The sequence below is a fragment of the Gossypium raimondii genome, chromosome 8, assembly GCF_025698545.1.
Source record: "Gossypium raimondii isolate GPD5lz chromosome 8, ASM2569854v1, whole genome shotgun sequence".
NCBI classification, from domain to species: domain Eukaryota; kingdom Viridiplantae; phylum Streptophyta; class Magnoliopsida; order Malvales; family Malvaceae; genus Gossypium; species Gossypium raimondii.
Window position 1 is genome coordinate 5,074,767 of NC_068572.1, and position 15,675 is coordinate 5,090,441.

Consider the following 15,675-nt stretch of genomic DNA (forward strand, 5'->3'; position numbering starts at 1 on the left):
GTCGGAGCTCGTATCACACTATCAACAGATATCTTGGTATTATGTGTTTTTAAAACGTTTAAAGCTATGGCATGTATAGAGTCTTAATCATTTTGAGTATGTTCATATGATATGGCTAAGATTAGTTATTGAAATGGTTAGTAAAGATTATGTTTTGGTGTTATGTATGTGTAAATGATAACTAATACAAAGAAGCAGTTTCTTTGACAGCAGCAGTGACGTGAATGTGAAAAATAACCATAAATAGTATAAATGGAATTAGAGAGTGAATGATATATATAATTAAAGCTTATCAAGTCTATTTTTACATGAAAGAAACATTGTAGGCAAAAGAATTTTATATTTTGAGATATTTGAATTTTAGTGAGACAGGGTCAGAATGGTTTTGAAGTCCTCTATTCTGAATTTAGAAAATCATTATAAATTTTACAGAAAGAATTATAGGTCATAATTTATATGTATAGATTCCTTAGTGAGTCTATTTTCAAAAGAAACAAATTATAACCTTATATTAATTCTTTACAATGAGATAATTGATTTTTAGTGCCAAGAGGTCAGAACTGTCAAGTAGTGAAACAGGGGAGACTTTAATGAATAAACTGTACTAATTAGCTAAACCAAAGAGTTCTAAAAATTTTACAATAAGAAGTTATATGAGTCTAGTTTCCTGAAAAATTTACGGATTTAAATTTTGAGTTTTATAACTCAAGATATAATTAAATTAGTGACAGTCGCACAAGTGGACAGTTTGCTTGCCCTGGTTTACTGGTATTTAGATGTAGAGATGTGTTCTAACATTTTTTTTGATTCTGTAGGTTTTTCTCTCAATCTCTTCATTGTTAAAGTATCCAAATCCCAATGACCCGTTGGTTCCGCGGATTGCCAACGTGTACAATACCAACCGGACCAAGTCCGAGTCAACTGCTCGGAGTTGGACTCAGATGTTTGCTATGGGTTAATGTGCTGCTATGCATGTAGTAGCAGGGCTTCATTCCATGTGGCCCAACTCACTATCTTTTCTTTGTATACAACAAAAAAGAACAATGCTAACCGTTTGAATTCCCTTAACAGGTCAAGGGTTACGTTTGTCCAATTACAACATAAAATACGATTGATACAACGCACAACAGATGTGTGATAGCCCGAAATAGGGCCTAATCAGAATAGTGGTTTCGTAACCATAAATCCGAAGTGAAATAGTTTTATTTTATAAATTTTTATTAGTTACTGATTGATTGAAATATTGTGTGAAAATATGGATAGAAAATTTTAATGATTTAGTGCCTAATTGAATTTTTAGGACTAAATCGAGAAAAATGCAAAGTGTGTCTAATTAGTGATTAAATGACTTAATTGAATTATTGCATGAAATTGGAAGTGTTTATGTGGCAATTAGACCATAAATTAGTGTTATGGACACAAAAAGGTAATTCTAGAAAAATATCTAAGTAATGGGTCAAGGGCATTTTTGTCCAAATTGAGAAAAAGACAAAATAAAGAGAAAATAAGTGTCCATCTTCTTAAAAATCAGAAGCTTGCTGCCGAAAGTTTCATGTTACCATAGCTAGGGTTCTTGATTTTTCTAAGCTCAATTGTAAGTGATTTCTTGCCCCGTTTTTAATTATTTTCGTATTTTTATGCTTATTGATGTTTTAATTTCATGTTTCTACTATTTAATTTAAATGAAATTAAAGTTTAAAAATTGACTCATTCATGATATAATTGTAAATTGATTAGTGATGTTAGATAATGAATGTTTGAAGTGTTAATTACAAGTTTTACTATATGAATTTCGATGAAAATGTTGAAAAAGGGCTAAATTGTGAAAGATGGTAAAGTGTGCATAAAGTTGTGATTTTGTGAAATTGAGGGCTGTTATGAGCATGAAATATGATTTAGTGAAGTTTGAAATTTAAAATTTTAGTGAATTTTATTTTTACGAGCTTTGGGACAAAAGTGGAATTTTTGAAAAGTTATGGGAAAAAATGTAAATTTGCCAAAATGTTGTGTATGAACTGTATTTGAATGGAATATTGATAAAATGTATTAAATTGTGTTAATATAGATCAAGAAAGAAGAAATAGTGGAAGTGATCGGGGAAAAGAGAAAGTTATCGACTAAATTACAAAAATAGTCGTTTTGCATCCGAGGTAAGTTACGTGTAAATAATAGTTATATTTTTATAAATTGTGAATTATATTTGATATGTGAATTAATATTCAATGTGGAAGGAAAATTATTCATGAATTATTCAAGTGTTAAAGTGTTGAAAATAAAGTGTTAAGTGTAAATTCCCGGTTGAACTTAGGAATAGAAGTGGATACAAGTGACATGTCACTATAGATCAGTGTTACAGTGTTACAATGAGTCCCGGTTGCTGGGTGATCTAGCATGTGTTGCAGACATCTGACAGCTTGTGTGAGCAGGCCCGTGGACATTTCCAGTGTTATTGATCGATGGCGACTTGACTACGTTTCGATGGTAACCGGCTACATAACGATGGTAACCGGCTACATTTCAGTGGTAGCTTCAGCTACATATCAGTGTTGCACTTATGTGCTAAATCTCTACGTATCTGTGTATATTCCGAGTGTTCAACGGGATTAATAATGAGTTAAAGTGAATATGAAATGAAGTGTGTATGCAGGTACATTTGAAAAGAATGAGCATAAGTGATAAAGGTTATGTGTGAAAATGTATATGCAAGTGAATTGGTAAGATTGTGCATGTGTAAGTGATTGAAATTGCTAGGAAATGTTTTGATTAGTTATATGTTAAAAGTGTTAATTATTAAATGAGTAATTATTGTTTACATGTAACTTACTAAGCTATTAGTAGCTTACACATTTCTTCTTTTCCTTTGTTTTATAGTGATTTGAACTTGGTCGAATTGGGGATCGTCGGAGCTCGTATCACACTATCATAATCATCTCGGTATTATGTGCTTTTCAAAATGTTTAAACTATGGCATGTATAGAGTCTTAATCATTTTGAGTATGTTCATATGATATGGCTAAGATTAGCTATTGAAATGGTTAGTAAAGATTATGTTTTGGTATTATGTATGTGTAAATGGTAGCTAATACAAAGAAGCAGTTTCTTTGACAGCAGCAGTGACGTGAATGTGAAAAATCACTATAAATAGTAAAAATGGAATTAGAGAGTGAATTATATATGGAATTAAATCTTATCAAGTCTATTTTTATATGAAAGAAACGGTGTAGGAAAAGGAATTCTGTATTTTCAGATATTTGAATTTTAGTGAGACAGGGTCAGAATGGTTTTTGAAGTCCCCTGTTCTGACTTTGGAAAATCGTTATAAATTGTACAGAAAGAATTATGGGTCATAATTTATATTTATAGATTTATTAGTGAGTCTATGTTCAAAAGAAAAAAATGATAACCTTATATGAATTCTGTGCAATGAGATAATTTATTTTTAGTGCCAAGAGGTCAGACCTGTCGAGCTGTGAAACAGGGGATACTTTAATGAATAAACTGTACTAATTGCTAAGTCAAAAATTATGAAAATTTTATGATAAGTAGGAATATGATTCTAGTTTCAGGGAAAATTTACGGATTTAAATTTTGAGTCTCGTAACTCAAGTTATAATTAAATTAGTGACAGTCACGCAGGTGGACAGTTTTGTTGTGAACAGTAAATTTAATTTTAAAAGTAAATTTTTATGCTCCGAATTGGTAAGTTAAATTGGATGACATCTCGTACTCGATTCTGGCGACGGTCTCGGGTAAGGGGTGTTACAAGATGAGTAATTGAAAAAGACCAAAGTAAATTAAGAAAAATCAGATAAAATTACGCATAACATATACATATATAATAACTCAAAACATTTAGACGATAAGATTTTAACCCAAACTTTTTTTGAAGTATACCAAAACCTCATCAATATATATTTATATAAAAAGACTACATATTTTTAAAATGAAAAGCTATATATAATAAAGTTTTCCTATTAAAAAGACTCAACATATTTTTTAAGGAAAATGGAAAGACTCAATATATTTAAATAAATAAGAAAAGGCAACAGGGACATGGATATAAGTCAAATCATGCATGCATCAACCCTTGCATAGTTATTTATATTTGGTTGGAGACTTAAAATTAAAGATAAAGAAAATAAAAGAGAGAGAACTTACTATTATTACTTTTTGTCTACTTTTTTCATATTTTAACAAAACAACATTTTAATTATGGTTATTTAATGAAAAGTATATTAACAACTCCATTCTTCTTTCACAATTCACACAGGGCAGCATAGAAAATATATATGCAAGTTTAAGACCAAGTTAAATCATGTCCAAAGGTGGTTGCATGTGTTAGAAAGATAAGTCTTTAATTAATAATAAATCTAGAAACTGTAAAGATGAGTTACAGGACTCAAATATCCATTAATTACAGGATGGAAATTTTAGAAGGGCTCTTGAAAGAGTTGGAGAATCTCCTGATAGATCTTCCGAATTATGGTAGCGCAGGTTCTATTTCTACTCTCTTTTTCCGCTTTCTCTCACCCAATTGCATCATTGATTCTGTTAAATGTGCCAAACGAGTTATATTTTGTAACACCCCCTAACCTCAAACCGTCGTTAGAACAGGGTTATGAAGCATTACCGGACCTATCGGATAATTTACAATTAATATACAAATAATTATCAAACATAATATAAAATAATCTTAAGGTCCCTTAGATGGATCCTCGAAGCCCAAAATACGAGTTACGAGTGATCTGGGTGTTTGGGGATATTTTTTCTGTGTGAGCTCAATATAACCCCTTTATAAATGTTTAACCTTCCCTGCAATTTCAAACCGAAATCAATTCAAAACCAATATCACAATTCATACAATTTCATATTCAAATAACCTAAACATATTTTTTTATAACGTAACGTTTCATTTATCATTCAAACATTTGAGACCAATTCTTTACAACCAAAACTTTCAAGACTCTTTAATAAGGCCGAAGTACATGCCATGTTTACCAAAGGAAAAATACATCACCGAAGTTATGCTGAAGTCGGAATTGATTTGGACGCTGAACCGAGACCTTTGATTTCTACTGACCTGCGCATGGAAACAACCGTACGCTGAGTATTTCATACTCAGTGGTATTACCATAATTCAAATTATAACAATAATAATGGACTATAATTATCAAGCATATAACTATCCAACTTTTCAAATATCAATTCATTCTTAAACTTTCATTAATTAACAATAACAATATAATTTTTTTAGCTATTCTTCAATTTCATTCACATATCATATGTCTCAATTTCAATCACTACATGAACATTAAGTTCATGCCTTTCATTTCCAATCTCAATTTCAATACACAATTCAACTTTCTCACATTTTCAATAGTACAATCAATCAAATTCATTTAAATTTTTCCCATTTCGGTTATTCACCCTATTAACAAACCCGGACTTTAACGGATACACGGATTCCAACCCAAACACACCAGTACGGCACATTGTGCCTAAAACGATACATAGTACCTGATTAGTATATGACACATAAGTATTTAATATTTGTATTTTATTTAATATATATGTATTTTATTTTTACACATGTAATTATTATTACCATACACTTGTCTATTATCGTCACCATCCAATTGTCCTTAGTTTATTTATTTTTATTAATTAATATTTTAAAATAATAAAAATCTATTTACTTAAATAAAAAGTAATTAAATAAATATATTACAATTGTACACATACATATTATTACACATGTGTTTTATCATCACCCTACATTTGTCATAATTCAATTTATTTGATAATAATAAATATAATAATAATAATTACAACATTAATTTAATATAATAATTTAATAAATATCTATTTAATAATTAAATATAAGTATTACAAATGTATGTATTTTATTAATACACTTGTATTAAATCATCACCATAAATTTGTCTTTATTTAATTTATTTCTTAATATAATATTTATAATATAATTAATTTAATAATATAGTTTATAATTAATTTATATATTTATAAAATTAAATCATGTAAAAATCTAAGATTTTTACAATCTTATGCCGCCTCAATTAGGACAAATGGCATAATTGTCATTTTGGTCCTTTATATTTTCTTTTAATCTATAATCCAATTTTTCTCTTTATTCAATTTAGTCTTTTTGCTAATTACCCTAAATTAAGCTAAATTCACCTAATTAAAACCTAATTAAACACACTATTACACTCGCAAATATCCCTGATAATTATCTACATGTTCAATTTTCTAAGACGGAGACCCAATATTACACTTTTCCGATGCCAGTGAATTTTGGATCATTACATATTTTCCCAATGCAAATAAAAGAAAGGATTGGGTATTTTACTAGGAAAGGCATTGATACGATCACTTGCAGGTGGGGTATTCCATCTAATACTTGTTTTTACTTCCCATTTATTAATGATGGAATAAGGTCTTGTTCATGGAGACATGTTTCATTGGCAAGCAACTATCATGGGTCCTTCGGGTAGTCCATAAGCTGGTGGAGTGTCTCTAGTCACACTTCATCTCCATCAGGACTATCCATTTAACCACCTACGTGCCGGGATAAAGTCAAAAAAATTTAATAGAAGTGTGGAGATAATATCTAATAATATTTTTAATAAATAAAAATAAAAAAATTTTAAAATTTATTTGAATTGCATTCTTTAGTCATTGATCGCACTAAAATTATCAATTATTTCGTTCACATTAAATTTTTTGCAATTTCTTTCTCAGTGTAGGCAACTTAAAAACTTCTCAAAAAATCATTTTCCATCTTGCTACTAAGTTGAGTCTTCACAATCTTCATAGTAAAAAAAGTTCGTTCTATGGATGCTGTTGAAACTGTAACAGTTAATATAAGACGAATTAATCTATCAACGAATAGGTACTTAACTGACTTTCCACTCTCAACTAAGTTTCTACAATGTTCAAAACATGTTGATATTTTTTCTCAAATTAGGATGCTTACGTACATTAAGTTCGTAATGCTTAAGTCATATGGGAGATGTTTTTTTCTCTTGTTGAGAAAAATCTTCAAGATAGAACTTATTTACAAGAATATAAATTTTATTAACATCAAATAACTTGAAAAACTCTTAGGGATCTAAAGTTGTAGCTAGAGAGAGAAGCTCGGATTTGTTAAATCTGCTTTTCAATTCTTGCAACTGAGTATCTATTGTAGAAAAAATATATATATCCACTCAATAATGATGCTCCACTGTAACATCTTCTTTCTTGTTACGACTACGACCCACAATGTATTGATCATTCATATATAGAAAATCCAACTCCCAAGTTTCAAAGAAGGATATCATATTTTTCAACAATTCATCCCATCCATCATCTCTTAGCTTTTGAAATAAATATTTTGTTGTCGAAACTAAATTCATGACATTTAATATATCTTGAGAAAGACGTTGCAAAACTTGACAAAAAATTTCAGTAGTCCCCAAAACTTCCTTCATCATATGCAAAATAAAAATAAACTCAAAAGACCTCAATCTATTATAGGTGCTATAAGCTTCTCATCGCTGAGAATAGTTAGGAGTGATATTTTTTAGATTTTTAAAATTTGTGGTAGTTGCATTATACATCGTTAGTAAACTAATAACTGAATTTAAACGAGCACTCTATCGAGTCTTACTAGGACGGAAAACGCCAATCTGATTCATACTTGTTCCAATTGCCAATCTGAGAATAGTTATTTCAGATGCTTGCGCTTTTTGTAATTCATCACGCCGTTTGGAAGAAGAAGAAGCAATATTAACAATATCAAACGAGTCTTTAAAAAATTGATGCACTTCTACCACTTCTTTAGCTGCTGCAACAAATGCTAACTAAAGACAATGAGCAAAACAGTGAACATAATAAGCATATCGACAATCATTCAAAACCAAAACTTGCAAGCCATTAAATTCCCCACACATATTGCTTGCTCCATCATAGCCTTGACCTCAGATATTTTGTACGTCAAAACTATATTACAAGAGAGCATTAAAAATCTCATTTTTCAAAGTCAATGATGCAGTATCTTTAACATAAACTATATAAAAAAATTGTTCTTTTATCAATACTTGTTTATCAACAAATCTCAAAACAATTGCCATCTGCTCTTTTTTGACTCGTCTCTTGCTTTATCCACAATAATGCATAACTTTTTGTCACCAATTTCTTCACAAATTGCATTACAAACTCTACTAACATAAATTTGCAATATCTCTTTTTGTATTGTTGAAGAAGTATAAATAGCATTTTGTGAAGCACTTTTCAAAACATCTTCAACTTTCTCATCAAAAGATGTTAATAGTGATAACAATTCAAGAAAGTTCCTACAATATTTTGTTCCTAACCTTTCATTATGACCTTTAAAAGCATACCCTTGAAATGTCAACCATCGAACAACATTTATACTAGTTCTTAATATTTTCATAGCATTTATACAATTCGCATATACATGATGTTAAATTTATAACATATAAATATATACAAATTAGTTACACGAACTTACCTCAATAATTGTTCGTGTTCGTATGCTACTAATCTAATATTTTTTTCTTATTTTCCTCAATCCAATTCCGAACTAGGTCTATCCGGATCTATATGAGGAAATTTAACTCATTTTAATACAATTCACATTCAATTTTATCCAATTCACATCCTAGACAAAATTACCATTTTGCCCTTATACTTTTAATAAATGACGATTTCGTCGCTAGGCTCGGAAAATGAAATTCATGCAATTTAATCCTTATTGCAAGCCTAACCAAAATTTTCATATAACAATAACAATCCATGTATTTCACAAAAATAAAAAATTTTCCATAAATTTTACATCTTTACACTTTAGTCCCTAAATCACAATTTCATCAAAATTCACTTTACAAAAGTTGTTTATATATTAACAACCTTTCATTTTCTACTATAAATTTCAAATTTTCAGCATGCTCATCCATGACAAACTTTTAATACTTTTATAACTTTACAAGTTAATCCCCAAAATAGGTAGATTAGGTTACTACGATCTCGAAATTAAAAAAGTTACTAAAAATGGGACAAGAATGCTTACCCAATCAAGCCAATTTAGCTTGCTTGAACTCTTTTCTCTTAGCTAGGGTTTCCATGAAAATAATTTGGAGAAAGATGATGATGAAAAAGATGATATTTTGTTATTTAATTTAATTATTATCTTTTATTTTTCCACTTCCCAATTTAGTCCTTTTCTTTTCTTAAATTTTCATGGATGAATCATCACAAACATCTACTACCTTCTCTTAATGATCTATTTTACGTATAAGGACCTCAAATTTTGAATTCTATAGCTATTTAATCCTTCTAGCTACTAGAATTCAACTTTTGCATTTTATGCAATTTGGTCCTTTCTATAATTGAACATGAAATCGGTAAATTTTCCTATCGAAATTTTCAACGTATTTCCTATCATAATGCAAACCATTCAATATTATTAAAATAAATTTTCTTTTTCACTCGAATTTGTGGTCCCGAAACCACTGTTCCGATTTCACTAAAAACGGGCTATTACAATAAACTTTAAATACAATAAAAATGATGGTAAAAAGATGAAAAAGAAAAACCTTAAAAGGTGAATCTTATGTTACGTTTGAAGGAAAAATTCGGTGTTGATAATTGTAGAAGCCCAAATTTGCTGGCCTAGTAAAAATAATAACCCAATCACAAATGGGCCTAAAAATTAAAAACCTAGCCCAAACAACATTAGCATTTTCAGCAGAAATGAGTAAAAGAAACCCTAGGAGCCGCATGCCTCAGGTGGCCTCCTCGTCTGCCACCCCCACCACGTGCACCTTCAACAAGACGCTCGACATCGCTGCTGTTGGCCCTCCACGCGTGTCAGACCACCTGCAGAGAGAAATGAAGGCAAAGAAATAAAGAGCAATCAATAACAATAAAAAAACAGTTTGTAATGGCCTATAAAAAACAACAAGAGCCATTTTTAGTTCTTCTTCGATTTTCTTTGTAAAAAAAAACGCCTAACAGAGATTAGAAATAAAAAAGAAAAAAGGTTGTTGTTTTCTCCTTTTTTGTTTCTTCGATTCATTCATTTCTTTTATTATTACATTTATTTTTTTTCTTTTTTACAAATCTGTTCTAAAAAAAAACTTTTAGTAAAAGAAAATAAAAAAGGGGAAGAGGGGACTTACCGGGGAAGCGCCGTAATCGTGCCCGCGAAGGGTTCTCCCTCGTCGCGGCCGCCAGATCCAAAGGGCGCCGAGGTTATTCTCTTTTTTTTCTTTTTCGGGATTGAGGGCTTAGCCTTCGGGGGTGTTCCAAAGCCGAGGTTAGAGGTCTCTTCTCCATCGCCGGCCATCGGTCTCTGTGGCCGCGATGGTGGCGCGCCGGAGGCCACTGAACCCAAGGGTGGGACGTTTGGAAGAAGAGGGGAAAGGTTTTGAAACTAAAAAAGAAAAAAGAAACAGAGGCTAGAATGAAAACTCTGCTTAAATGCACTAAGTAAAACGGCGTCGTTTGAAGGAGAGTGACCAGCGCATTCTTGCCCTAATGGGTAATTTGCGTCTTTGGTCCCTCCGATTTTGCAGCGCCATTTAATGCAGCCTTTTATTTCTTTTAATTTCGACCATAGAATTTCGCCCCTTTTCCAATTCGGTCCCGCGCAAAGCAATGTGTATATGGGACGGGGAGTATTGCACAATCGGTCCCTCATGTCCTCAGCGTATTTTATTTCAACCCCCTAGTCACCTGTTTTATTTATTTACAGTTTGGCCCCCGGATTTTGGTTTGATTTTAATTTCATCCTTTAGTTCATTTAATTAATTTTTTTTTAAAGAAAAGGGGAGTTCCTCTATTATTTATTTTAAGTTATATATATGTATATATATATGTATATATATATTATTTACCTAATATCTTTCTTATTATTTGTATTATTTGATTTAAGTCATTATATATGCACATACATATTCTTTTATAATTTATATACACGCACGTACTTATGTATATTTCTTATTATATCATATAATTTATATGCATGTACATATTCTTTATTTATTTTAAATACACATTTTTTATATTTCATATTTTCTACATGCATATATATACTTATATATTTACATATTTTAATTCATATACCTATACATGTATACGTCGTAGATTTTTCATATTTTCATAATTTTGTGTACATTCATGTATATCGTTTTACATCTATTCGTTATTTATTTATTTATTTATTTATTTATTTACACTTTCATTATTATTTAGAAAGAAGGATTCGATTTTATTTGCCTATGTATTTGTCATTTTGTATGTTATTGATTGGTCCCTTTTATTATCTTATTTCGTTGCTATTACTCGTGTTGCTTTTATGCCACCGTATTCATTATTGTTTTGCTATGCATATTAACACCGTACATCAAAAAGAAATTTTTTCTAATAAGGCAATATTTTGCATTTTGGAAATTTGAGAAATTGTACCCTAACTTACTGGGTCTCGATTTTCTCATTAAACCCAAATAACAAAATATCCTTTTAAATTTCAAACATATAAAATTTCGAAAATAAAGGAGATATTCTGTATTTAGAAAATTCGAGAAATCGTGCCCTAACTTACTGGGCTTCGATTTTTCTCGTGATTCTAAATAACCGAATATCCTTTTAAAATTCAAATAAATGAGGTTTAAACAAAAAATATATGCAAGCTTACTCTCGAAAATACGAGGTGTCGTGTCCTAACTTACTGAATGTGACATTTTGTTACTTCGAGATAAGAAGGCATTTTTCCATTTTGATTTATCCAAGTAATTTTTTTTAAATAATGCAATATAAAGAAGGATCGTATTTTTAAATTCTTTTCGAGTTTTTAATTTTCGACACCAAGACATTAAGTAATCAACTAGGTACCAATTTTGGGCGTATCGAGGGTGCTAACCCTTCCTCGTGCGTAACCGACTCCCGAACCCGTTTTTCTGAATTTCTCAGACCAAAATCGTTGTTTTAATAAAAATTAAATCGTTTATTAAAAACAACCACTTTTCGAGGTGACCCAATCACACCTCATCAAAAAAAGGATTGGTGGCGACTCCCGTTTTCATTCTTTTTTCAAAATCCAAGTCGACCCCATTTTCATCAAAAAAATGGTGTCAACAGCTTGGCGACTCCACTGGGGAGTAAATTTGTGAGTCAAGCCACGTGTTGATTACTTTTTTGTCTTTTTGTCAAAAATCGAGAATTTAATTTAAATTTACGATCCGTTCATTGCATTTCATTCGTTTTTATTACGATTTTATAGTTGTTGTGTTGGTTTAAGTCTTGATATATTTATGCACTTTGCATTGCATGACCGTTGGTCACACCTTTTAAGTGGGAGTGAGAAGTTATTTCCTTCGTGAGGTCTTCACCTCCGTGCAGGATAGCGGATCGCTTTCGGGATACATCCATACCTATGTCTTCGTGAGATTTTCATCTCCGTGCAGCCATAGGGAAATGTATTCCCCTGAATCGAACTCGATCCGTATGAGCCTATAATGGGTAAGGATCGAGGAATCTGCTGGTTCGGGTACCTTCACTTTAGAGCCGAACCTCATGTAGTGAACCTAAGAGCCTACCGTAGGTAGAACTACTTCAAACCCCTAGTGGTCACCCAAATAGGTGTTCTATCTATTCTTGCTTGCTTTTGCTTTGTACTAACCTGTTGTCTTTTTGGTTATGATTGCATTGCATTTTCATCATAAAAAAAAGGTGTTGATTTACGTTCAGTTGCCAAATAGAGAGCTTGTCATAAGAAAATGAGTTTTTTGATAAAGTGGATAATAATACGGTTGTCCGAATATAGTCTAAGAAAACGTGATAAGAGGAGGATGATTGTCTAATGGAGGACTACACGACTATTGCTCCGTTGCCCAAGGATTCAAAATGACAAAGATTATTCAAGAGCTGCTGAACTGTCTTAAAGAGAAGCTAACGAGTATTACGAGGATAAGTGAGCAACGAGTCACGGGCCAGAGGAAATAGAAGAGACGTTCCTTCTGGAGAGTTCGTGAAATTTATCTTAACGCTCGAATGAAGAAGAGGATCGAATGTCTCCGCCTATAAGGGCAAAACCGTATATATATCCACTTTATGTAAAGAGATTTGTTTTCTAGTAAAGTTGTTCTAATAGAATGGAACCAAGAATCAACGTCTCTTTTTTTCATTCATTTCATACATTTGCATTACATTGCATCATATGCATTAGATTTTCACGAAGTGACCCTAATTAGGTAAAATTATTTCAGTTACCCTGGAAACCAACAAGAATCCGCCAACCACATATCATTACGGTACCCATCGCCAAACAAAAGCAATGGATTAGAGGTTAGAAAGGCTGGAACAAATGCAAAAAGAAATACAGGATAAGATGCAAGAACAATTGGATAAAATCCAGCAGGATGCGCGGGAATCCCAAAAAATTATGAGCCAACTGGCACAATTATTGGCTGATAAAGGAAAGAGCCCTATAATTAATTCGGGAGTTGATCAGGAGGACCCTGTTTATCCTCCAGGTTTTACCCCGACAAGTGCCCAGGCACGATTAGATGTGTGCCCTCAAGGAACATCTGGACCTCAATATCGGGTTGGCACCTCGGTACCAATGCACTTTCAAGTAGGCTCGGGTTCTAATCCCGGGGACAGCCCCACCAATCCGGTGGTCCCTGATCTCGATGATATGGCAGAAATAGAAAAGGCAAGAATGGACCTGCCAAAACAACTTGAGGATCGATGTAGATGGCTAGAGGAAAAATTCAGGGCCATGGAGAACATCGACTATCATTGCGGAATCGACGCCAAGGACTTGAGTTTGGTACCTGATCTAGCACTCCCTCTCAAATTCAAAATGCCGGAGTTTGAAAAGTATAACGGGACTAGTTGTCCTGAAGCTCATATCACTATGTTCTGTCGAAGGATGGCGGGATATCAACAATGATCAACTGTTGATCCACTGCTTCCAAGACAGTCTGATCGGGTCTGCAGCTAAGTGGTACAACCAGTTAAGCCGCGCCAACATCCATTCATGGAATGACTTGGCACAGGCTTTCTTAAAGCAGTACAACCATGTGACAGATATGACACCTGTTAGAATCACATTGCAAAACATGGAAAAGAAGCAAAGTGAGAGCTTTAGGCAATATGCCCAAAGATGGAGAGAGGTAGCGACGCAGGTCCAGCCACCTCTTTTGGAGAAAGAAACCACGATGCTTTTCATCAACACTCTAAAAGCGCCATTCATTAACCACATGTTAGGAAGTACTACCATGAGCTTCTCAGATGTAGTGATGTCTGGTGAAATGATTGAAAATGCAATAAGAAGTGGGAAGATAGATACGGAAGAAGGCATCAAGAGATCAATCCCAAAGCACAAAGACAATGAGGTGAACAACACGAATACATATAGCAAGGGTTATTCAAAACCAATTACGGTGAATCAGCCAAGAAAAATGGTCGCTAACCAACAAGGCTCATTGAGACAAGAACCTGGAGTGAAACCAGGTACTGAGAAGCTCCAGTTCACACCAATTCCAATGTCATATGAAGAGCTGTATCAAAATTTATTCGATGCGCATGTTGTTTCCCCTTCCTATTCAAAACCCCCACAACCTCTATATCCAAAGTGGTATAATACGAACACACACTGTGACTACCATGCAGGAATTACGGGGCACTCAATAGAGAATTGCATCACCTTTAAGAAACTAGTTGAAAAACTCATCAACATGGGTATTGTCAAGTTGGGTGACTCATCTACGGCAGAAAATCTGCTACCCAATCATGATTGACAATAAGGTGAATGCGATGTATGAAGAGATGTTGGGAAGTGTTCACATCAATGACATGCATGAAGACACAATTGAAGAAGGGACTTTGTTAGATGTCAACCCTTATAAACTTGGAAGTGTTCTAAATAAATCAGACTGTAAAAGAAGTCTCTGTAGTATTTAGAGCCTACTTAGAGTAATATTCAGAATAAACTTGTTGCTTTTAGCCTAAAGCAATATGAACTCTTTTTGTGAAATAGGCTCATGTCTGAACGTCGTTATTTTAATGAAATGCATCTTTGCGATCATTTTTTAGCTAATATTCTTTCATTCTTTATGAATAATTATTTTTAATCTTTCATTCTTTCTTCCAAATCATTCATTCATTCATAATCATACTGTACAGATAATTATTCTTAAATTCGTACATTCTTTGTATATTATTTTGCACCTACAACGGGTCCCTGAATATCAACGACATGAATGACACTGCTACAGACTCAGAACCTCCTTTTGAGTGTGACATGTGTTTAGAGGAATCTCATGACTTCGAAGAGGACATAGATTGTGGCCTATCTCCGTACTTATTGAGGAGGGTAGAACAAGATGAAAAACAGATTCCACCTTACGAAAAATCAATGGAGTCCATGACTTCCCCTATGTGGGGCATGAAGGTTGTTAGGTCAATCTCGTCAAAAGAGTCTAGCGGTCATCAGTTTATCTTCACGGGAAGAAGCTGCTTCATATGCCAATGTCACAAAGTCGACAGTAAATTTTTTGAAAAAATCACGTCAGCTTGAAAAGTCGAAAAGGATCATATTTGACAATGCACTAAATTTGAACAAGAGCACAATATCAGAAGTTT